Source organism: Danio rerio, chromosome 15, assembly GCF_052040795.2.
Source record: "Danio rerio strain M-AB ecotype USA chromosome 15, GRCz13ab, whole genome shotgun sequence".
In the NCBI taxonomy this organism is placed as follows: domain Eukaryota; kingdom Metazoa; phylum Chordata; class Actinopteri; order Cypriniformes; family Danionidae; genus Danio; species Danio rerio.
In genome coordinates, this window is record NC_141035.1 from 26,996,231 (window position 1) to 27,021,376 (window position 25,146).

At 34.5% G+C, this 25,146-nt stretch overlaps 1 protein-coding gene and 1 long non-coding RNA gene across 11 annotated transcripts in view; both read left to right on the plus strand.

The window, feature by feature from the left end:
- The window catches only part of sez6b (seizure related 6 homolog b), a 369,655-nt gene that overhangs the window by 129,006 nt on the left and 215,503 nt on the right, over window positions 1–25,146 (plus strand). The gene's annotated exons all lie outside the window — the stretch shown is intronic.
- Window positions 3,364–5,251, plus strand: LOC108179305 (uncharacterized). Of its 3 annotated transcripts, none has more exons than XR_015509449.1 (6): window positions 3,364–3,627; window positions 3,898–3,970; window positions 4,171–4,258; window positions 4,373–4,502; window positions 4,619–4,761; window positions 4,948–5,251. It is a non-coding gene; the product is annotated as an uncharacterized LOC108179305 (long non-coding RNA). The 3 variants fall into 3 exon arrangements; XR_015509450.1 differs by having other exon boundaries at window positions 3,901–3,970; XR_015509448.1 differs by lacking the exon at window positions 3,364–3,627 and having other exon boundaries at window positions 3,831–3,970.

Genomic DNA, 25,146 nt, shown 5'->3' on the forward strand with positions numbered 1-25,146 from the left:
TTGCATACCAATGAAGCATTTTTTTAGAAGTAGATGGAGCTGATGGAAATGCAAGGGCCTGAATGTCTAAAATTGAGCTTAGCTCTTCCTGCGAGTAGAGATGGGTTGAAACTGAGCACAGAATATTTGCAGTTGAGAAGGCTTATGCATTAAGGGTTGAGCAGAGAATTCGTAGAAGAGGAGGAAGTATGTTTGGGTGCAGCTGCTGGAGGACTGGAGAATGATTGACAAGTGACGAATTCCATTACACTCCACCTGTTTATATCAGCTGTGTATAAATTCTTGAGTCAGGAAATATAAAGTAAAATTGTTGCGCATCTTCGGAATGTAATTCTTGCATTGCATTGAAGATTACCAGAATTCTGTTCATCGAATCATTCATTTGTGCCTAATAAATTACTAATATTTTGACATTGAAGAAAATCCTCTCCTGACTTTTTTATTGAACAGACAATTTAATTAGTTAAATATTCCAACAATACGACTAAAACACCAATACTCAACCTCTTAATTTCATTTGTATTTACTTTAAATATGGCTTCAGATGGATTAAGGTAATGACAAATCTCTGCTTACATGGTAGATTCTTAATCTGAATATGGTCTTAATCATGTTAAAAGTGTAATATTGTTGTCCATGTAAACGCTTTGAGTGCTGGCAGAGGCGTAAACAGTGATCTGATAGACATCAGAAGGCATGTTGTGTATGCAGAGGGTGAACGGCACAAGGTCAGGGGTACAGCGGAGGGAGGAGATGTGGATAATCAAAGGCAGCAGTGTGGCGTCTCTGTGTGTCAGCTGCAAATGAAGTGCAGAGCAGCTCAATGAAAATCTCTTTCCAGGATTGCGTAGTTTATTCCAGCTGGATGTCAGGGCTGGTTGTGTGTTCAGCTTGGAAATTAGGACTAGGCGATATACTGTAGCAAAAAAAAAACTCTTCTTTTTATTCCCCCCAGAGCGTTTGAACTACAGAGCCCTGTTCGTGACTAAAAATTTGTATATCGGAAGCGCGAATTAACAAATACATCAGCATTTTTTAACTCAATTGATCCTCCAAATTGTGGCCATGTAATTTTTTTAGTACTTTCTTACACTCAAAAAATGATGTTTGCTGTTTGTAACTACTAAAATAATATAAGCTTAAACAATGCAATCCTTTAGTTTTTTTTTAGGACAACTCAAATGTTTTACGTTTAATCCACATAAATTTGTAAAAACTATTAAGTTAACTTAATTCCTTCATCTTGTCCTAACACAAATCGTTTGTTTGATAATTTTACACTGTGTAGTGAAATCAAAATGAGGGAACATTATTTTAATGTGGCTCTGATTAACTAAAATGACAGAATAAACTCTTCATGGTCATGATTTATCCAAACATGTGTTAGCAAATTAGTAAATAGTGGATGTTAAATAACTAAAAAGCTAAAAATACTATATATCCAGAAACCAAATAAAGATTGGAGAAAATGCTTTAAAATGCTAAAATTAGATACTTTTACAAGCTATGCACCAATAGAGAAATTTTGTCTGATGCAGATAACCGATAACACTTTATATTTGAAGGTTGTTTATAAACCTATATATTGGCCAATAAACATGCTTTTTTTTTTGCGACATCACAGAAGCCAATGATCAAAACTCTAATTAAAGATAATATTAAGTTAGCAACAATATTTTAAATAAAATGTTAATATTAAACTAGTAAGCGATAATATAAAAAATAGCATTTATTGGCCAACATCGGTAATGCCAACATTGTGCATCCCTAAACTCAGCTTTTAAGTTCCCATACAAACTTGGTTAATTTGGTTGTCAATTAACCTAATCATGTTCTGAACACACACACACACACACATGGTTTGCAAAATGATCTAACAGGTTAGTTGAAAAAGTTCAACTCATTCACAAATTACAGTAGATTTAATTCAGTTTTATTTGTATAGTGCTTTTTACAATAATCATTGTTTCAAAGCTGCTTTACAAAAGAAGCACATTATGGCATTACAATTAAATTGAGTTGCAAAAAGTTGCAATCAAATATGTTAATATATGCAGTAATAGTTAACATGCAATTTTATTGTATATAAGTGATGTCCATGTGTACATGTTTAATAAAGTGTATTAAGTGTATGTGTTGTCCTCAAAGTCTTTGATGGTTGGCATCATATCTGCATAGATTTAAATTTAGACACTGCTGTCTTAAAGCGGTGATGATTTCTCCATTTCAATAACATTTTATATAGCCAACACAATGTCACGGCAATTTGTAACTTTTTGATTTAGTGGCTAATTCGTATGAAATTGAACAATCTCATTCGTACAGTTTAGTACAATTTGCTCATCCCCAAACAATGGGTGGATTTAGTGTGGGGTTGGGTGCCAAGCCTCCTTTTTAAAATCATACATTTTTGAACTACTGAAGCCACTAAACTGAAAAAATGTAAAATTGTTAAATTTTCCATGAGATTAGGCTGGAATAGCCGTTAGGGTTATAATATGTTCCACAGTATTTTATTATCATTTATAAAAATTTTGTAAATATGAGGTTTGTGAAATATTTTTTTATTGAAATTTTTTTTTTTTAATAAAATTTCTTATTGAATTTCTCTATTCTAAATTATGGCTGAGCATTACATTGAGATCAATGAACAAAGGTAAAAAACTATAACAATTACCCAACTCCATAGAATCCCAATCTCATCTATCTCCTTCTATATAGTCTAAATGTGTAAAATTACATCAAAGTATGAAATAAAAGTAATTGATCTACCCTGTGTAATTAATTAAATCCTCCTCTAAATAAGTTCTCAAGTTCACATTGAGAAACCAAAAATCTTAACATCACTGACCTTTGAAATTTCACTACAAAATCAGACACTATGGTGTTTTTGCTCTCTGTCTTGATGCAATAAGCACTGCGAGATAATGTGATCCTCAAACAAAGCGAACGGAGGAACGAGCGAATGTGAGGCTCAGTATCTCACAAGCAGATTAGCACGCCATCATCGATCACACTGTGACTTCATACATTATCTTAGCCTGCATCACTGATCCCACTCTCAAACTTCAGTGGATATGAGGCCTTGACAGCAACAGAGATGCCTCAGCGCTGTGGGACTGTCCTGATCTAGTGGATTATGACATTCAGAGCTAAACAGAAACCATGTAAACTAAGAATGCTATTTTATTGTGTAAAAGTATACTGGTTACATAATACTCCAGTTTTCAGGGTCACGTAGTTATTTAAAATTCAATCCTATTTGATGATTGGGAACTCAAGAAATATTATGTATAACCTTTCAAGTTAAATTACATTACAAATGTTGTAAATGGTTATGCTCCCTTATAAACTGTAATAAAATGCTACACAGCAAATTTCTGGAGTTGAAAAATTAGGAGTTAGGCAAAAAAGTGTGAAAGAGTTAATTTTTTTGAGTTTATTTTTAAACTTTAACACAATTTTGTGTTATGGGATACCCCTTGCTGTGTTGTATTCTGGAGTTCATTCTCTGGTGTTCAGAAACGTGCTTTAACTCCTTACTGGAGTTAAATTTTTAGAAAGTCCGCCATTACACAACTCTGCCGAGCAGCACATGAGAAATGGAGTAATGTTCTTCGTTGTGAGGTAGGTAAAAGTGCATTGTTATACAATTCTAAAAGCTTTTTCTAAATGTTGGATGTTTTGTAGCAGAAGTGTGTTTTGCTGTAGCTGTTTCATTTTGTACTGTGAGGCTAGTGACTGCATGTGGCTAACTTAGCATAGCATGTTAGCTTTTCCAATGTGGCTGTTTTGTGCAGTTTTTTAAAAAATGTTGTGGATGTGAACAAGCTAACTCTAGCTAATAATCTTTTCTTCCTCTGCGTTTCTAAAAATGTGTGTTCTGCTGTCAAAAAGAAGTGGTAGGCCTACTTGATCAGATGGAGAAACCTGCTGTTCACATTTCAAATAGGCTAACTTACACAACGAGGTAATGTCAATATATTTTATCCAGCAATAGAGCTTTATGTCTGTAAGATTTAATATGTGTAATATTGCTCATGAAATGTTTTGGATTGTATCATGATTTAGTCGTGACCGTGAGAGTATGCTGTTTTCAGCTATATTTACATTACATTTTCAATCACACTAACATAAGTTGTTAAATAACATTTATCTTTTTTATATCAGGCCACGATGCTGATAAAAGTGCAATTTGGAGGCAAGAAAAAATATATTAAACTGGAAGAAGATTGTTTCTTGGATTTTTTCAGTGCGGGTGAGTTTTAGTGTAACAAAGAGTATTTTTAAAAATATATAATAATAATAATAATAATAATAACAGTCATTTTGAAATTTATTTGATAAATTATACATTGTTGTTATGTTGTAGTCCAGCACAAGTTTGTGATACCAGAGGATACAGCATCGAAAGTCACAGATGACCATAGCATAGAGGTGGATGAGGATGTATTTCAAGAACTTGCAACAACCAAAGAAACATGTCATCCACACTAATGATGGTAGATATTTAAGAACATTTTTATAGATTTTGAAAGTTGGTCTCATGACTCAGAGTGAAAGTGTGCATTTCAGAACCATTTGCTGACACGTGTTGTTGTTGTTGTTTTTTCATCAGATTTGACTGTCCTGCAGCAAGGGGCTGTTGAAGTGCCCTCCTCCCCAAGTCTGACAGATACATTGTCTGTGTCAAGCAGTTTGAGCCGCAGTGATTCTGGATCTCAAATTATTCAACCTTTAATGGGCAGTGTCCAAAAAAATGTAAGTTTTTTTTAAACTTCCATATACATAGATATTATACCGTAAACATTACAAAATAACGTTACAAAATGAATGCATTTTAAAGTAAAAAATAGTATAAACACAGTTATTAGAATAATTTTTTTTTGTTAAAAAAATATTAATTTTGGTTATCTTCCTAAATACTTTTTTTTTTCTTCGTTTCAGAAAAATCGAGCAAATTCTAACTTCAAAGCCAGCAGAGTTGACTGTGATTAAGGAGTATGACAAGATATTTTTTTGCTGCTTCTGATTCCTGTGAAGTTAATTTTATATAATGTAATGTGTTGATTGTCTCATGCAATTTTACTAAGCCATTGGTTTTAGTTGGCACTAGCTGCTAACATATATTAATTGTAAATGTTTTGCTGTTAGATTTAATGCTTTGATGACAATTAATTTCAAAGTGTGTACATCGATGGAAATTCTAAATCTAATGTGTGGATTTGCATGAATAAAAGCAGTAAGTAAAGAGTATTGCATCAGTTCAGTCATTTTCATATATATATATATATATATATATATATATATATATATATATATATATATATATATATATATATATGTATATATATATATATATATATATATATATATATATATATATATATTGTTTGAAGTACACTTTAACTCTAAAAAGTGTTACATTTTAACATTGGTAAGGAGTTTATATTATACCCAAATGTAAAAGTACTCTCTGTAGGATTACAATTTTAACTCCAGAAAGTGTTATAATCTAACTCAAAAAAATGTGTTAAAATTCAACTCCAAAAGCAGAGTGATTTTAACTCTGAATGGGAGTACATTTGATGGTCACGCATGTACACTCAGATTGAGTTGATTTTGACTCCCAGGGAGTTTATTCCAAAGACCAGAATTTGCTGTGTAGGTTCCACACAATTCATTATGTTCTTTCAATACAAATTGATAAAGGTAACTCAATTGTTTTTACAAATTTAAGTGGATTGAACATGAAACAATAAAATTGTACCCCCAAAATGCAGAACAAATGTGGAACAAGCAGCATTCAAAAGTATTTTATGAATGTGTAAATATGTTTGGACATATTAAATTTAAAATTAAAATTTTAAATGATAAAACTTAAAGCTGTAGATATGTGATGTCATATTTTTTATATTTTGGGCTTTTCTGCATTTTATTGCACCAACATTTTTTATTGTAAAATTATTTTATTTTATTTTATTTGCTATTCTAATCAATGATTTTCCATAACATTTATATGGAATTTATAATATACAATTATGTAATATTAATAGTATTATATTTATTATAAAAGTATTTTCTGTCTATTTGGTGCTATAACTAGTATTAAAGACAGAGATGATTGATTTATGTGTGGCTTGAAATTATCAATACAGCCCATTTCAATACTTTGAACATTTCTGAAATAATAATAATAATAATATATATAATTTATTTTATTTTAACAATTTATGTGGAATTAGTTGATCAAAAAGTACATAATATAAAATATATTTTTTTATTATAAAACTAAATACTCTAGATATTTGATGCCGTATTTTTAAATATACTTTTGGTCAAAATGTGTTTAGGGTTTGCTCAACAACATGAGAACTCTGAATGATTCATGTCTGTTTATTTGCTGGTTGGCTAAGTCATATAATAAATAGGATTATACATCCAGCTAATCATTCATATAAAATAAACCCACTCATAATGATGCAACACCACACTGTCACAATTTATCTGACTGTACATTAAATCCTGCATACATTATAGCAGACTCTACAGTCAGCTGTTTTCTTCATTCTTACAAAAGGAATTAATAATTGGGATTTGTTTAAAAATTCAAGGATTTCTTGTAAAAGCAAGGTCGGAAATGTCTGAATTTGAGAAGCAAAATGGAGCTAGTCGGATTGGATGGCTTCTGTGGTGAACATTTGGGGCTCTGCGCTTTATTTACAGCAGATTTACACATGATCTCGTAACTCCACACATTAGGCAACTGCTACATGCTAGAATCTGGTAATCTCTTCACAGTCCTGGAGGATGAGAGTTGTTTCTTGATCTGTGAATGGAAGTTTGGGAAATTTGGATTACAAGAATAGATTATAATAACAGTTTTTGTCCATTAATATTGATCAAATTAATATCTCATCTCTAGTTCTTTTAAGTTTAAAGAATAATTTTTGCTCAGCTAAATGTGGTTAAACTGCATTTTACTGTCAGAACATGACAAAAACAAAACAAAGAGGTGAATGAAACATTTCTATTTTTGTGACTGATTTATTCAAATACAATGTTTTAATGAAATCTGTTCGGTGATTTGTGACTGTGATAAATTATATATTTCAGGGAGGTTTTTTGATTTCATTTAGCATATCTTGTGGTCATTCATCTTTATTTGGTGTTATATATTTCTTTATTTTGTTTTAAACATTTTAATATTAGGAATGCTCAAAGTACCGATTCATTGCATAAAGCACATTTTCCCTCATTTAAAATCTCATTTAAAATTATTATTAAACAGTAATAAAATTATTAAAACAGACTAAATGGAAAGAAAAATGACTTACAATGCAATTTGTAAACATTGCAAATGATGGAAGGATAATTCAACATGCCTTAATAAAAAGAAAACTTTGGAGCAAATATTTGATGCATGAGAAGTTAAAATGCACACCTATAAATCTTCCTCTGCTTGTAAGCTAGTAAACAATCATTTGCGTTCATGAGATTGGTGAGTACCGATCAAGTCATGAAATGTGATTATCGGCCGATACCGATCACCGGCCGATTCATCTGAGCGTTTTATTCATAGTTGTGGTCAATGATTTTACATAACATTTATATAAAAATGTATTATATAGTTTTTTAAAGTGTTGTCTGTTTATTTGGTGCTATAGGTAGTAGTAAAGACTAAGATATGATCAGTTTATGTGTGGCTTAAATTGAGGTTACTGTAACATTGAAGACAAAGAAAAAAATGTATTATATTTTTATTATTTTAATTCGTTCAGTAATTTTATGTAACATGAAATGTATTAAAAATGATGTAAAATTAATACTATTATTTTTTTTTTATTATTTTACTTTCTTTTCTTTTATTTGTTGTTGCAATCCATGATCTTCAAATGAAATTTTAAATAAAACTATGTAATATTAATAATATTATATTTATCATAAAAGTATTTTGTTTATTTGATGCTATAACTAGTAAGAAAGACAGAGATGATCGATTTTTGTGTGGCCTAAACTGACATTACAGCAACATTGAATACTCCTTTGTTTTCATATTCCTTTGAATATTTCTTTGAAGAAATATATATATTAAAATTTTGTTAAAAAAACGCATTACATTTTTAATTTTCTTTTCTTTATTATTTTTTTATCTAATTTAATTTTAAATGATATTTTATTTAAATTTTTTCTGTCAATGATTTTACATACCATTTATATGAAATGTACAGTATATTAAAATCATGTAACATCTTTATTATACAGTTATTTCACTTTAATTTACTTGACTTTTCTGGTCATTAAAATTAGACCTCCAGACATTCTCAGGTTGCCAAAAAATCTGTATGACTTTAACATTTTTGTTATCAATTTTATTGTCCAGCCTTAAGAGAATGGAAGATTTATGGTTGGAATCAGCCTTGACTTCAAGTATTTGTAAGCTTTGTATGGTGTTTTCACTCAGGAAAAACTCTGAAACTTGCATTTAAAGCCTCAAGTTAAACTTCGAGATGCTGGGATAGTGAAGGTTAGCTTGAGTAGATGAAGTCGTTTGAGTCTGTCACTGGAAATAATGATGAATATGATTTAATAGGGTGGTGTGGGCCATTACTCACCCTAACGCCTCCATTAGCACCTCTGGGACGCCACCCTGCTTGAGGAGAGACAGTCTCACCCCAATTTATGCCTCCGATTTAAACACACATCCTCTGATGGGCTCCGAAGACAAGGACGTTTAGAGCGTAAGTGATATTTTAGTGGAAACAGCCGAGTGGGAAGAAGAGAAACATCTCGATTGTAACTCCATCATGAAGCGAAAGGCCATAATAATGACATTTTATGAGATCTATCCTCTAACATTAGCAGCGAAAAGGTTAAGTAAAGAAGCAAATCGTCCTCGGTTATTGAATTTAATGGCATCTCCCATAGATTTGTAATGATGTGGGTTTTGCGGATATTCGAAGCCCCTGTTGTTTTTTTGTTTTTTTTTTGTCAGCAATATTTGGAAAGCATTTTCATTTTCTTTTTTTTTGTTTTGTTCATCCATTCGTTTATTTTCCTTCAGCCTAGTCTCTTTATTTATCAGGGGTCACCACAGCGGAATGAACTGCCAACTACATAAGGAAACCACGTCGTAATGTCATAGTATTAGCAGATAACAAGACTCACCAAAGTCTGTGTGTTTGTGTGCTGTATATATGGTCCATGTAATCAGTCTTTGAGCAGCTCCCAGCTCTGTGTGTAATCAAAGAAGAACCGGAACAGGTGTAGGTGTTTGGTGCATAACAGGATTTGTAGTTTCTTTGGTGGCAAATTTGTAGTTCTCCAGCAATCTGTATGGACTAGTTCGATGATGATTGTGACAATTAAATGATTCTAATCTATTTAAATTATTGATATATTTTAATACTAATAATAGTAAATATAGCTGCAAGCAGCAATTAAGGGGCCAAGCAGTTCAGAGCCCGAAAAGACCAAAGTAGCCCAGAGGCAGAATGAGCACTTTTGAGCACATTTGTCAGTGCCGTAAACAAAAAACATTTTACCTATGGACACGAATTTCACACGATTTGGTCAGGATGGTCTGACGATGAGCCGGTATTTCGGCAAACACTCTAGGAAGAGTTTGCAAATTAAGCTTTTAACAAAATCAGTAGATGGCACTTTGACCAAATTTATGTGTTGTGGTCATTGTGAGTTGCCAATGACACACCTAAAGTTCAGTGTCAATATATTTAAGCATTGCAGAGTTACAGCCTCAGATTCACTTTGACATCCTGCTAGCACATTTGTCGATGCCGCAAACGACGTATAAGTTTTGGTGCATCACTTAGTATAGTGCTCTATCAACTTCGCAAAAAATAAATATTTTCTAAATAATTAATGGTAAGTTTCCATCGTAAAGCAGATTATCTGGAAAATACAATTTATGAGATCCATCCTCCAAAATGAACAGTGTAAAGGTTAAGTAAAGAGACAGTCCTGGGTTATTGAATTTAATAGCAATCCCCATACGTTTACAGTGTGTGTTGAAGCCCCAGTGAGTCTCATAAGTGCAGAAACGGCAGAGTAACGACGTGTTAATTAATTTGCCTTTTCGCAACAGCTTCTGTCTCTGAGCCGCTACAGGGTGTGATTTAATACCTCACATAATTGCTTCAAGCCAAGGAATGTTTACCAATCTTAGAGGAGAAATTAACGTCTTTAGAAGGGTGGAAAAAGGCTGAAAGAAGGTGAAGCTTCAGGTCAAAGCCAACAAAAGTCTGCTCTGAGCTCTGAGCAAACAAACTGAGCACAAAGTCATTGTTCTCGAGTTAGAAATGAAAGAACGATTCAGCAAATGCTTCTGCAGACTGCAAGGACATCAAAAACTGAATCTAAAAAATAGACAAAAAAATACTGAAGCTGATTGTAGTTATTTGAGGAGGTTTGAGGTTGGTTCATTTATCTTTTCATACGATAAGTTAGCTATTTAAAACACATTTTTTATTTTGTTTTATAACTTACTTTACCTATTATATATTTATATGATTTTTAATTTTAATTTTTATATTTAATTTTATTGTTTTTTTATTGTATTTTTTTATTTAATAGTTTTTTATTTAATTCTATTTAATTTTATTATTTTAATAAAAAATTATACATTTTTTATTTTATTGAAATTTAGTTTAATTTTTAATTTAATTTAATTTATTTTAAATTTTTTAACAAATATTTTTTTATTAAATTTAATGAAAAAATGTGTAATTTTTTATTTTATGTATTTTTATTAATGTTTTTTAAGTCTGCTTTTGTCCACAGTTTTTTTTAATGATAATCATTCTATAACCTGAGTGTCGTGATACAATTTTCGAGCAGTTTTGTGTACTGATAAGCTTACTTAGTCAAAATTGATTATGAGCCTCACTATGAACTTATACATTTTAAAACTTCTTTTTAAAACTTTTTTATTACTCATCAGATGCTTTCTGAAATATATCTGCATTAAAAAAGCTAAGTGCTTTTTATTTAAACAATTAGAGCAAACATTAATGATGACCAGATGCTCTGATGTCTGAGGGTCCAGCATCCTCTTCATCGTCCTCTAAAGTGTCTCTGTTATTCTCATTGTTACCTGTTTTCCTCCAGACTGACTCAGCTTGTCAGGGTTGTTTTCATCAGGAACCTTGAAAATCCAATACGCTGGTTATCAAATCACATCACTCAAGGGCATCTGCCGGTCAGTGTATCTGGAGAATCGATCAGCTTATCAGTTCAGCTACTTTCATTTACTTCAAGCTTAACATGTGTGGACTTCCTCAGGCTCCGCGTCTGATTTTCCAACCCGACACAAGGGTCTCAGCACCTCATATAAGCCTTATCGCACGCTTGCTCCTACTTTCAAATGTCACCGCTTTGCTTTTGTACACAGACTGTTTACCATATATCAATGTGAAGTCAATTTTCTAGTAAGAATTAAAATAACGCTTTTTAAATCTTTGTTTATTTAAAACTCTCTTAAGCTCACCACGGTGACATTTATTTGATACAAATGCAGCAGAAACAATAGGATTGAAAAATGTTATTATAAATGTCTATTTTAATATATATTTGAATTATAAAATGTTCCATGGTAGAACTGCTGGATTTTAAACATTAATATCCATCACATGGTGTTACATGGTTCTTAGAAATCAATGCTGTTCATTGCTATATATATATATATATATATATATATATATATATATATATATATATATATATATATATATATATATATATATAGATAGATATATATTTGAAATATTTAAAGCGTTAAAAAAATAATAACGCAAATAACACAGTTGCTGTTTATTTTTTTTTCTGATGTGGCTCATGTGTTCAGGGACGGCGCGTGCATAGAGGCGACACAGGCCCCCGAGGGCAGCAGAATAGTGAGCGAACCCCCCGGTCCTCACTTTCATCCGCTACACCCACACCCTCCCTCACGGTTCATGCTTTCATCCGCGAACCGGTCACTTTCTGGTTGAGGGTGGCGTGGTTGCCGTTTGAGCTTGCTCTGGCCCTGCGTATTTAACGTGCAAAGAAATGTGGATAAGACCAAGGACGCGCTTTTAGAAGGAAAGTTTCAGTATTAAACATTTAATGTCGCATCACCAGGCTATCCTGCGTTTCCTCCAGAGTTTCATGCAATTTTGTGTGTTTCATTTTTAACTGCAGTTCAGCAGTTCACTCTCATTCAGGATATTTTCATTCAGGATGTTTTAATGGAATTTGATAATTACAAAAAAAGTGTGTGTGTATATATATATATATATATATATACACACACACACACACACATACAAAGAGTTAAAGCAGATCAATACAGTTTGACAATTATTGCAGCTATTGGACAACATAATGTACTTTTGAGACTTTTTTGCAACTATGCAGTTTATTTATAAGAATAATGGCTCTTTTAGATTCAGCGCATCTGCGGCCATTAGCCTGTAATACTGAGAAGAGCAAAGACTGTTGACTTTCCATCACAGGATGGCGACATAGTAAGCCCTTAGAGGAGAAAAACTTAGTGTAACTTCAAACTACAGCTGATCAAATCATTATAAAACAGATAAGTGATTTTCTAAGTTTTTCTCTCTTTTATATGTTGAAGTGCTATATTTATAGCATAGTCAGGTAGTGTTTCTGGTAGTTTTTTGCTTTGACTTTTTCAGGGTTAATAATTGTGATCTTCGATTTCTCTGATTGTAACAGAGAAATACTGGGAAATCTCTGGCGATTCATGCCGTTCACCCTTATAATCTTAAAATATGAGCAAAATCAGCTGTTTTGTCATCACTTTAGACCTTACGCAAGAGAATTGTTCAAATACTAGCTCGAAAGTGACATTTGTTGAAGTAGCGGCAGCTTCTGCTGTTCTAACGTCAGTTGCAGATGTAAATGGAAAAAAGTAGTTCCTAATACAAAAGGATTTTAAGACTCTCCGTGTTTGATTTTCTTTTTCAAATACACGGTTATGGTGTTGAACTGTTGTATAAATGACTCAAAGCAGAACAATGTGGCTGTATATCATCACTGGTGGGACACTAACGCCCCATTCACACGGGGCGTCAGCGTCAACGCTTCCCATTCACTTTAAATGGGTGACATCAGGCGTTGCCGAACTGCATTGTGCATTCCGACGGAAGCGTCAGCCAGTCAGATCGCTGTATGCAAATACACCAGCTAGACAGTGGCCTATTGCTGACTGAATTTCATTGGCTGACGCTTCGATGACGATCGCTTCAGCCCCAACTTCAGACACGCCTTCAGTCAAGCGTTGACACTGAAGCCCCGTGTGAATGGGGTGTAAGGTACTTGGCCTGCGGCCTCAAGCCAACGCATGCCCCCCACAAGTGCCAGGCCAATATACAGCCATATTACACTGCTACTAGTGTGATATCGCTTGTGTATGTGTGTCTATGTATGTATGTATGTATGTATGTATGTATATATATATATATATATATATATATATATATATATATATATATATATATATATATATATATATATACAGACATGAAAGAGTCATTTGCCGTGCTATAAAATTATGCAGACAAAAATCTCCAGCCTCAAAGGGCTTTTTCTCCAGTGATTTCTTCTCAAAAATCAAAGTGTGCCCATGCATTTTTCATCGCCGTATGTTAAAGTTGTGCTGGAAGATGACATTCCTCAGAACAACATGCCAGACTCAATGAAGAACACGAGTAGAGACGCTCCTCCTCTGAGCTCTCGCACTCTGCTCTTCATTCACACAGCACGTTTAGCCTCCCAGCGTCACAAATGATGGTAATTGTTCTTGAATCCACAATATTGAAATGATTTATGCTGGCATTACACATATAGTATGATTGCCTTTTTGACTAGGGGAGTGTTTATTGTAATGTGAGCAACACATTTGCTTTCTTTGGGTACATTAAATGTCCTCTAGCTTTGTTTGAATATAAACTCAGGTTTTTTTTTGACTCCACCAGCTAATAAAATCTCTCTCTTTTTCCCCCTCCTCTCTCTCTCTGCTTTCATGAATGCCTGCGGACACAAATCAGCAGGTGAGTGCATTTTTACCTTCATTATAAGAATTCTTTTGAATTGCAACTTTCACACCTCAACTTTGCCGAGTTTTTCATCTACGGGTTTTTCATCAATGAATGTCAGAATGTCAAAGTGCCCTGTAATTTAAACATCCACACGGTACATTTTCCACATTTATCCCGTCGTTTTTACTTTGGCCTTCCACACGATTGCAGGCTTTGAATGCACTGTATATAATGCCACATCAAGGGCAAAACTAATCAAATGGTTGCCACGGGGCTTCTATGTTTCTCTGCCTATCCTTTTCTGAAGAATCTCGATTCGGCCCTCTATAAAATTACTTCCCTTAAACCACAAATCATTGCTTCACCTTCAACTGGCAGCTCACGGCTATCGCTGACAGCTGAGGACGCCACTGGAAGTGCTTCAACTATTTAATGTCCTAAACGAAAACTAAACTCGCGCACATAATCAACATGCTAGCGAGATGAATCCTGCTGAGCGAAGAAAACTTTGTCATGTCTGGATGTCTTGCTTTTATTTTTCTGCCCTTGACAGTCTGTCTTTCTATCCCTGTTTTTTTTTTTTTTATTTATAAAATTTTCATGAATAAAACTACCGGCCATACAAATGCTAAGCTTTCTGAGGCAGAGTGAGAATAACATAGTCTTAAAGCTGCTGCAAAATGCGCAGAAGATCATTTTATCGTGTTTCAAGAGTACCGACAAGAAATTTGAAGGGCTATTTATAAAAATGTATGGAAGTCTGTGGCTTTTTTGCAAGGCTGTGCACCTGTAACACCACCAAGCTGCAAAGTGCCATGAATAAACATTTATTGAATAAAAGCTAAAGATGTAGACAGGGAAGAGCTGGGTAATTACGAATCAAAGCTAATCCAAGTGGTTAATGGAATGTAGTTACTTGAGGTAAACCTTGGGATTGTTTTTTTTCTGCCTTTTCTAATGCACAAACAAAGAAAGACAAGAATGTGAACAAATCTGCAGCTACTCCAAGGATTTTACAAAATGACAACCCCATAAAACTACAACTGGAGTGGAAAGTTCTGCGACTGATCATGTACCGGTTCCCAAATTACTGAACACAGAAACAGCAGATAATTTCCATAATTAAACAATCTAAAAGCAGAACAAATGGGAAATAATGTTCTGATAATGTTGTCTACTAATAAAAACAAGTAAAATGTGTGTTAGTTTTTCAGATTTACAAAGTGTGGCCCTGGACCATAAAACTGTCTTGTGTTGCTCAAGTGTATTTTTGGAAATAACCAAAAATACATCATTTGGGTCAAATGATTGATTTACCATTTATGCATTAGAACATTAATTAAAGAAAGAAAATTTGTACACTCCTATTGTAAATTTATCACCACTCAATTTTTGATTAGTAGTGAATTAATTTGGACAGCTTTAAGGGTGGTTTTCTCTGTATTTCTTTTTTATTTTGTTCTTCGAACAACCAGATTTCAGATTTATCTCAGCCAAATATTCTCCTATCCTAACAAACCATATATTAATAGAAGCCTTTTTTATTCAGCATTCTGGTGATGTACTGTATAGGCCTCAATAATAATAAAAAAACATGTATGACCAGCTATGATGGCCACAAATATGCAGTTTAGTACAATCTGAGATATAAAGGTACGTCAGCTGTCACTGGGTTTGTACCTTTTGCACCTAAAAGGTCCATATTAATACCTCAAGGGTGCATATTAGTACAGAAAAAGTACAAAAGTGTTCCTTTTAAATTTTTTAGGTACTAATAAGTACTTTTGAGGTACCAATGTGGACCCTTTAAGTACAAATGTGTACTTTTTGAACAGGTACCTCCCTAATGACAGCTTACGTACCTTTATTTCTGAGAGTTTAAGCTACAGTGCCATTTTACAGCATAAGCATGATTAAAAAAATCATATTGATTTTAAACAACATTCTTTAAATTGATTTTATACATTATATTATGCACAAGTGTTTCTAATTGTCTGTTTTTTTGTTAATGTGAAAGCCAGTTTTTGAGTCTATGGTTGAAAGTTTCAGAAAGACAACTATTGAATCCTTATAGTGTTTCTGCACAGTATATAAAGAGTTCATTTTTAAATGAATGAGAATCAATGATTTAATGAATCACTAATTAATACAGTTATTAATACATGCACTACCCCTACAACAATGTACTGTACTAAAAAAGATTTTCCTTTGGACTTTTGAAATGTTTCGGCTACTGATGACAACACTGTCCAAATGATCCCCATTCACACAGATCAGTAAAGAATGACTAAAAATGCTGCAGTATATTATGCACTGAATGAAATGGCACTGTCCTTTTTTTAAAACAGTCCTGTAGTCTGATATAAAGGACATGTAGACTAAATACTCAAATATGCCTATAGTCTGAACATATAATGCATACATATACTGTATGTACTGTATATGTTAGCATTTTCAAAATGTCTGTTTTTGTTTGTGGAGACAAGTGATATAATTTCAAAACCCTTGAAACTGCTTATTTTCATGCTGTCAAAATGCTAATTTGTATCTTAACAGACAACAATTATGAAAAATTAACAACATGCATGTGCAGAAATATGAATATGAAGTCGCATTTGTATGTATAAATTCACCAGCTTTGTATTTGCGCAATACATTTTTGTCAAGAAATTTAAGTCATTAGCATCCAATAAACAACACACTGTGAAGATAATAGTTTATGATTTAGAGCCATCATCACAGTATGTTGTTTATTAGCTGTTAATGATTTCACAATATGGAAAGAGACCTCCACCATTCAAAAAGATCATTAAAGTAATGAGCATTTTATTTAAGCTTATCGGAGCCTTATCACCTCTGTATGACATTAAGACTTCATTATCCACTAGTAGCGCTCAGTAGTTAAAGTGCCTCATTACATGGTGCTCTGGGATACTGAATTCTGAGTGGTCAATTGTGACATTCATGTATTTATTCACCCATTAATTTCCAGTGCAATGTAATGGAGGGCATTAAGGAGGCTTCCTAAATGTAATATTAAATTGCACTGTATATTGTGTCAGAACTCAGAAGAGGTTGTTTTTTTAGGCATTCCTTTAGACAGAAAATAAAAAAAAGACAATGTTGCATATTTTAATAATAAAACAATTATTTTGATGGACTTGCATGCACACACACACACACACACACACACACACACACACACACACACACACACACACACACACACACACACACACACACACACACACACACACACACACACACACACACACACACACACACACACACACACACAAAGATCATCATAACAGTTAACTAATAATAATTATAGTAATAATGACTAATAGTAGTTACTTAATCTTGAAAAATATACTATATTAAAATTAAATATTTTTAAAAATGAAATAAAAAAAACTAAACTTTTATGGTTAAAAATAAAAATTTTCTAAAAATTTAACAGGAAAAAAAACAAGAGTTTAGATGTTTGATGCTGCTTTCACCCCAGACATGGATGAAGCATCAAGCACAAGTGATTTACATGTTTAGTCAATGCAAAGACGTGAATAGACATCCTGTGACATGTTGCGTGTGAATGAGGCGGTGCGAATGAAGCGGCGCAAGTAAACATTTTGTGCATTTGATGCGCTTAATTGCTTATGTTGGAAAATTTGAACTTCAGCAGACGTCCCCCGCTGCGTTAACCAATCATGAGCTTGCTTTTGTAGGGGTGTGATTATGACGTAATGCCTGTTGTTGTTGTCCCAAGGGGAAAACCTCTTGGTGACAACAGACAACAGTTCATCAAACTGGGCTTGGCTCAGTCTGAAGCACCGCTGAAACTGCATCATCAGGTATATTTTCTGGAGGAGTTGTTGAACTCATAAAGCTGGAACATCCAAATGAGGCAGCGTGAAAAAAACTGACGCAAGTTGAGCATTTTGCTCATTTGCCGCACTTAATCGCTTGAGTTGGAAAATCTGAACTTCAGCAGACATTCGCACCATGTTAACTGAGCTTGCTCTTGTAGGAAAGTGATTATGATGTAATGCCTGTTGTTGGTGTCCCAATGAAAAAACCTCTTGCCGACAATGGAAACTCACGAAGCTGGGTGCACCTCGAAAAGGATCCGATGCACTCAGTCACTTTGCCAAACTAATCTATGCTGTTTTTCAGCCTTCCTAAAGCACATAAAGCACAGCTATTATCTCAATCAAATCCATGTTAGTCATTTAGCAATGAAGCTACAGTCACAGAGCCGACAGAAGCCCTGCCCATGACAAGTGAATTTAATTCACAGATGAAGCGAGTAAACTCAAAATGTTCATGCATCTATTTACGTGCGAATAACACAATTTATTAGCATGATATTTACTACTAATATAGTGTCATTCATGCCAATGTTGTACAGTATGTCATCTGGGGACCTGAAAGCACTTACAGAATTTGTTACCTTTTTTATACAAAAGTAACAGGTGCCAATTTGCATCTCAGTTAGTGTCAAATTATTTTCCCTTAGAATTTGCTAAAGAATATCAATTATTTTCAAAGACATGGCAAGTAACACATTGAATGGACCAATGGATTTCGAATTGGAAAACAGATTTATATTAAAAAAAATAAAATAAAATAAAATATGAAGTATATAATGCTTATTGCATTTATAAAATTATAAAATGCTTATTGCTAATTGTATTTTAAATCAAATGTCCCCACAAGTATAGCAATACCAGTAAATTTTGACCTTGTAAAGACTTAAAAAAAAAAAAAAAAAAAGCTCATAAATCACACAAAACAATGTTGGTTTTGATAATACAAAACTGTGGATTATTCCCTGCTAGTTTTAGGTACAGTCTGAACAGAATAAAAACATTATGTCTATAGGAAGTCCCCATAAAGATAGCTTTGCAAGTTTGTCCGTATGCCCATGATGTACAGCGGTGCAGAAAAGTATGTTGCAGATGCAAGGCATATGAAACAGGCATTTGGGTTAAGTGTGTAGGCTGTAATAAAGTGTAGAGGTGCGACCCGTGCACTCCTGTTCTGAAATAACCTCCCCTGCCTGGACATCTTGACATTTCTATTGGCGAGAGGGAGAGGGCAGCTGCAGAAGTGGCACCGGGGGCCGCAGATCATGTTTATTATTTCCTGGGAAGTGATTTCTTCTCCCTGCCGCTTCTGGAGAGTAAACCACACATCACTTACTGTCAGCACTCCAGCCTTCGATGCTGCACCTCCATCATCCCCGCTCGCTCTGTTTATTTATTCAGCTCCGTCCGTGCTGTTTGGAGCAATCCCGCCGAGAGTTTCCCCTCCGTCGCTTTTAATTGAGGCCGTAGGTGAGGGCACACGTTCAAACAGGAGGTGACGCGCAATCTTCGTGCTGAAATGGGCCTGTGTCCATGCGTGAGAAGTGTTTGTGCTCACATAATCTGTAGTTTAAGCATTCATCTCTCTGTCCATCTGTCTGTCACTCTCCCTTTCTATTTATAATGCTATCATCCTTCCATCTTCTTCCATCCCTTCATCCATCTTCATCCATTCGTCTGTCTGTCTGTCTGTCTGTCTGTCTGTCCGTCCTTCCATCTATTCATGCGTCCATCCATCTATCCATTGTTCTAAAACATTTAGTCTGGATCTATACATCCATCTACCCTTTTGAAACATTCAGTCTTCATCCATCCATCCATTCATCCATCCATCCATCCATCCATCCATCCATCCATCCATCCATCCATCCTTCCTTCTAAAATATTCAGTCTGGATCCATCCAGTCATCCATCCATGTAAAACATTCTTTATGGACCCATCCATCCATCCATTCATCCATCCATCCATCCATCCATCCATCCATCCATCCATCCATCCATCCATCCATCCATCCATCCTTGTAAAACATTCAGTCTGGATCCATCTATTCATCCATCCTTTTAAAACATCCATCCATCCATCCATCCATCCATCCATCCATCCATCTATTCATCCATCCATCCATCTATCCATCCGTCTCTCCATCTATTTATTGTTTTAAAACATTTAGTCTAGATCCATCCATCCATCCATCCATCCATCCATCCATCCATTCATCCATACATCTGTCCATCCATTCATTGTTTTAAAACATTTAATCTGGTTCCATCCATCCATCCATCCATCTGTCTGTCCATTCGTCTGTCCATTCATTATTTTAAAACATTTAGTCTGTATCCATCCATCCATCCATCCATCCATCCATTCATCCATACATCTGTCCATCCATTCATTGTTTTAAAACATTTAATCTGGTTCCATCCATCCATCCATCCATCTGTCTGTCCATTCGTCTGTCCATTCATTATTTTAAAACATTTAGTCTGTATCCATCCATCCATCCATCCATCCATCCATCCATCCATCCATCCATCCGTCTATCCATTCATTGTTTTAAAATATTTAGTCTGGTTCCATCCATTTATCCTTCTAAAATATTCAGTTTGGATCCATCCATTCATCCATTGTTCTAAAACATTCAGTCTGGATCCATCTATCCATCCATCCATCCATCAATCTTCATCCATTCGTCCATCCATCCATCCATCCATCCGTCCGTCCGTCCATCCATCCATCCATCCATCCATCCATCCATCCATCCATCCATCCATCCATCCATCCATCCATTGTTCTAAAACATTTAGTCTGGATCCATCTATCCATCAATCCATCCATCCATCCATCTATCAATCTTCATCCATTCGTCCATCCATCCATCCATCCATCCATACATCCATTGCTCTAAACCATTCAATATGCATTCATCCATCCATCATCCATCATTTTAAAACATTCAGTCCATCCTTCTTCACCCGTGCATCCGTCCGGTCGTCCATCCTGGAATTGCCAAATTTGGATACCATCATTCAAGGGAAAAAAAGTTTTCCTGTTCACTTGAGGTTGCTTTGGACTTGTGTGAAATAGGGTTAATGCATTTGTTGAACATGCTCTGGTGTAGTGAACATTACATCCATATGACCAATCAGCTGTCTCTATTTTGTTTGCTATGTTTACTGTTGGTTATCAATACTGCAGTCAGCCATCCTAAAAAGTTGATATAAACACATCTAATTCACATTTGTTTTTTTTTCTCTTTTTGCAAAATTTGAAAAACAAAAACTGTCTGTCTGTCTGTCTGTCTGTCTCTGTCTGTCTGTCTGTCTGTCTGTCTGTCTGTCTGTCTCTGTCTGTCTGTCTGTCTGTCTGTCTGTCTTTCTGAATGTCTGTGTGTCTTTGTACTGTAAGTCTTTCCTATCTTTCTTATAATGTTATGCTGTGTGTTAAATCATGTGACCAAAACATGAATACAGATGAGTTGCTTTTAGTGATTGAATGTACACTAATTGAATAAATGAGTTTTGTTAATTGAGATGAGTATGCATTTTGTCGTCTCTGCTTCAGTTAACCCAAAGCATGTCAGACACACAAATTGAACAAACTTTGTGAAATTCTAGCCAAACCATGTTTTAATTATTTATTTATTTTTTAGTATAAGGAATTTCCTCAGCTGCAATGGCACTTCAGTTTTATGCTTTCCCATTAGCATAATTACTCCCAGATAGAAAAGCCCAGCACTTTCATTAAAAACAAGATTGCTTTAGTTATTACTCTTGACATTTGTAGCAAACATTAATGGTTCAGTGGGTTTATCAAAAGCTTGGTAAAACTTTTCAGAGTGATTTTTATTTTTTTATTTTCTCTGTAAACTGTCTGGGCTATTTTTAAATACATGTGTATCCAAACCAATGGCAATCATAACACAGCTAATATGGATTCTGCTACAGGAATGCATGTGCATATACTCAACTGCATACACTCAGACTAAGTTTACATGACAAGGATGTAGCCAAAACATGAATGTTTACACATTTAGGTTTACACAACAGAATTTTCAAAATGATCTGTGTTTACATATCCCCAAAAACTCTACTAAATTTGCCAGTTCAATATTTGGCATGCTCACCTTGTTAGTAAACAACATCTGTATGAAAGTGTCTTCATGCCGTTGCTGACTTGGTGCTGATGACGATGTTTGTCGTGTGTGTTAGATAAGTTTCCGCTGTCTCTTGTGATGTGAAGTAAATTCACACTTTGTTTAAGGATTGTTTGCAAACACTTGAGCAACAAAAACACTGCCATGTACAGGCCCTTAGCCAGGGGGTTTCGGGTGGTTCGAAAAACTCACCCACTAATAAAAGGTCCAGTATTGTTGCACACATGAGCTCATTTGTCTTATTTTGACTGCTATGCCACCATAAATTGGGAAACTAACCCATCAAAGAAGGATTCCAATGAATGCAAACAATTATTTTTCATGAGTCCAACATCCAGCTGTGCAAGAAAACATACAGTATAAATAAGTGAAGTCCTTATTCTTGAGAAGAAAATATTGATAAAACAGTTTGAAGCACCAAAAGCTGCCCATATTAAAGTTCATTTTAATACTGATTTGGCTATGTTTGTTATCCATGAAGATTCAAAACATTTTTTTTCATTTAAAACTTAAACCCTTTTTTTCTAATGATATATGATGATATATGATGTAATATATTTGTATTTAAAAATAAGTTTTTCATTATTATTTATTAAGATATTTAGCAAATGATTTGGTACCTTAAAACGTGTGGTTATGCAAACCATCCGACAAGCTAATCCAGCTAAAATAGTGCTTAACATGTCACTAAAATGCAGTATTTAAACCTCATAATTAAATAAAACATAAGGCCAATATCTGCATAAATGTCCACATTGTGAGAAAGAAGAATCACCCTTTTCACCAGGCTGGCTACAGACCTGATGTACTCAACCATTGTTGTGTGATTGTTTGCATCATGCATTTTATCTGCACCACCATAAACAGATACCATTGAATATTATTGATTTCATCATTTATATAAATTCTTGTTTTTGAGTGTTTACAGGGACACAACAATAGCAGTGTTTTCAAAAACTTCCACCTTGTATAATTGCACTATGACTGTTTTTATTATATTTTACTTTTTTGTTGGGTGGATCCCGGGATTTGTTGTATATTGCATAGTTCAAAATCTAAAATGTTCATTAAAAAAGGATTTAAAAATGTTCATTTGTAACCCAGAGTTGTTCAAACTCGGTCACGGAGGGCCGGTGTCCTGCAGATTTTAGCTCCAACTTGCCTCAACACGGTTGTTGCTGAATTGGATATGTTTGAGGCCAGAAGTTGATGAGAATTATTTCTTTATTTATTTACCCCAATCCCAACCCTAAACCCAACTGTCACTGTAACGTAAAAGCAGTAGTTGTACCAAGTATTATTTATGTTATCTATTAAATGACCCAATAAATTGTATTTTTAATGCCTACCCCCACCCCAACCCTAAATCCAACCGTCACAGTTCTGTAAAAATAATAATTATTGTTACACAGTGATATAAAAAATGATACTATAATAAATGTACATATCGCACTTCCGGCCAGCCATGCATCCAATCTAGACATTACCCCTCAACACACCTGCAAGGATGTTTCTAATAAGCCTAGTAAGAGCTTAATTAGCTAGTCCAAGTGTTTCTGATCGGGATGGGAACTAAACTTTGCAGGACAACGGCCCTCTAGGATCAAGTTTGGACACCCCTGTTGTAACCTATATTTAGATATACATTTTTAGTCCCAAAAATTGTAGAGTCATTCTAACAAACAGGCAAAACACATCTAAAAACGGCCAGCTTTTGGCTGAAAACTATGTCAAGTAAATGGCTCCACAGTTTGGATAAAATATGGAGAAAACTTTTGGTGAAATTGAAAAAAGTATAATTATTATTAAGTTTTTTTTTTAATCCTTATTAGAGAGGACAGTGGAGGGTGGAGATGGTAATGCATGGAAGGATTGACAAAGGATCTTGAGCCAGGAATCAAACTCAATGCACTTAACCATTAGGCTGTTGGTTTTGACATTTTTTTTTACATGAATTTTAGCCCAACCATTGCACATATCACTCAAATTTGAGTACTAAACAAAAATAAACACATTTTTTGAGTGAACAGAAAGAATCATTTGTGCAGAATGGCTTTTAAAAGTGATGTAGTGGGTTCTCTAGATGAGTGTGTTCCCTGAGCTGCGTTGAGGGCAGACTAAACCATCGATCGTGCTCTGATGGCATTTGGATCACATCCAGGTTGGGGGCCCTTTAGTGAATGTCACCAGAGGCTCTGCATTTTGCAACTCTCTTATTTGAGAAATTGTCCCCAGGGTTTCATTTGTGTCAAATTAACAGCGAGTCCAAAGACAATCCATAAAGATGAATGACATTCTGTCGAAGCCAGGAGACACATTAAACCGAGGCTGGATTAAACAGCCTACACAGTATATTGTTGTTTTGACACTTCGGCAGATTGGCAGCCTTAATCAAGCGCATAAATTTCTACTGTCACTTTCTAATTCACCTGTGGTCTGTGTTTTTGGACTGCATCGAGAAGGAAAAAGTTTCCTTTTAGCTGAGAGCTCCTTCATCAGCAGGTGATCTGCCACCCATGGGTGTGCAGACGTCTGTCGGATGGAGGTTTGTGACTGAGACTGTGAGGAAATCTGTGATTGAATCAGTGCCGGGCTTGTCATGGTTATCTAGATGTGTCGGGGAAAACGGGCTTCTCTCTGTGCAGGTGTCACTTGTCCTGCATGTCTGTCTGCCAGATAAAGCATGGCTGCCTGCCACACCACACAATTACACCTCACTGCATTGATGGGAGCCTGTCCATCATCTGCTGACAGATGAAAAGATATCAAGTGCTGGATTCAGAATAGTTTTTCAAATAAATTATAAAGTGGCTAAATTAGGAAACAATGCTGTATAGACAGAATCTAGTGGAAAACAAATAATGTCCTGGCAGAACATTGCCAATAAACATAAATAAACATATATGAACAAAATATAAGGCATTTTTCATAATAAAGGTATGACATTATGAACAATTATGTAATATATTAATATAGAATTGGGTCATATTGTGTGAAATTAATTTTAAATTTTAGTTAAAGCTGTTTATATATATATATATATATATATATATATATATATAT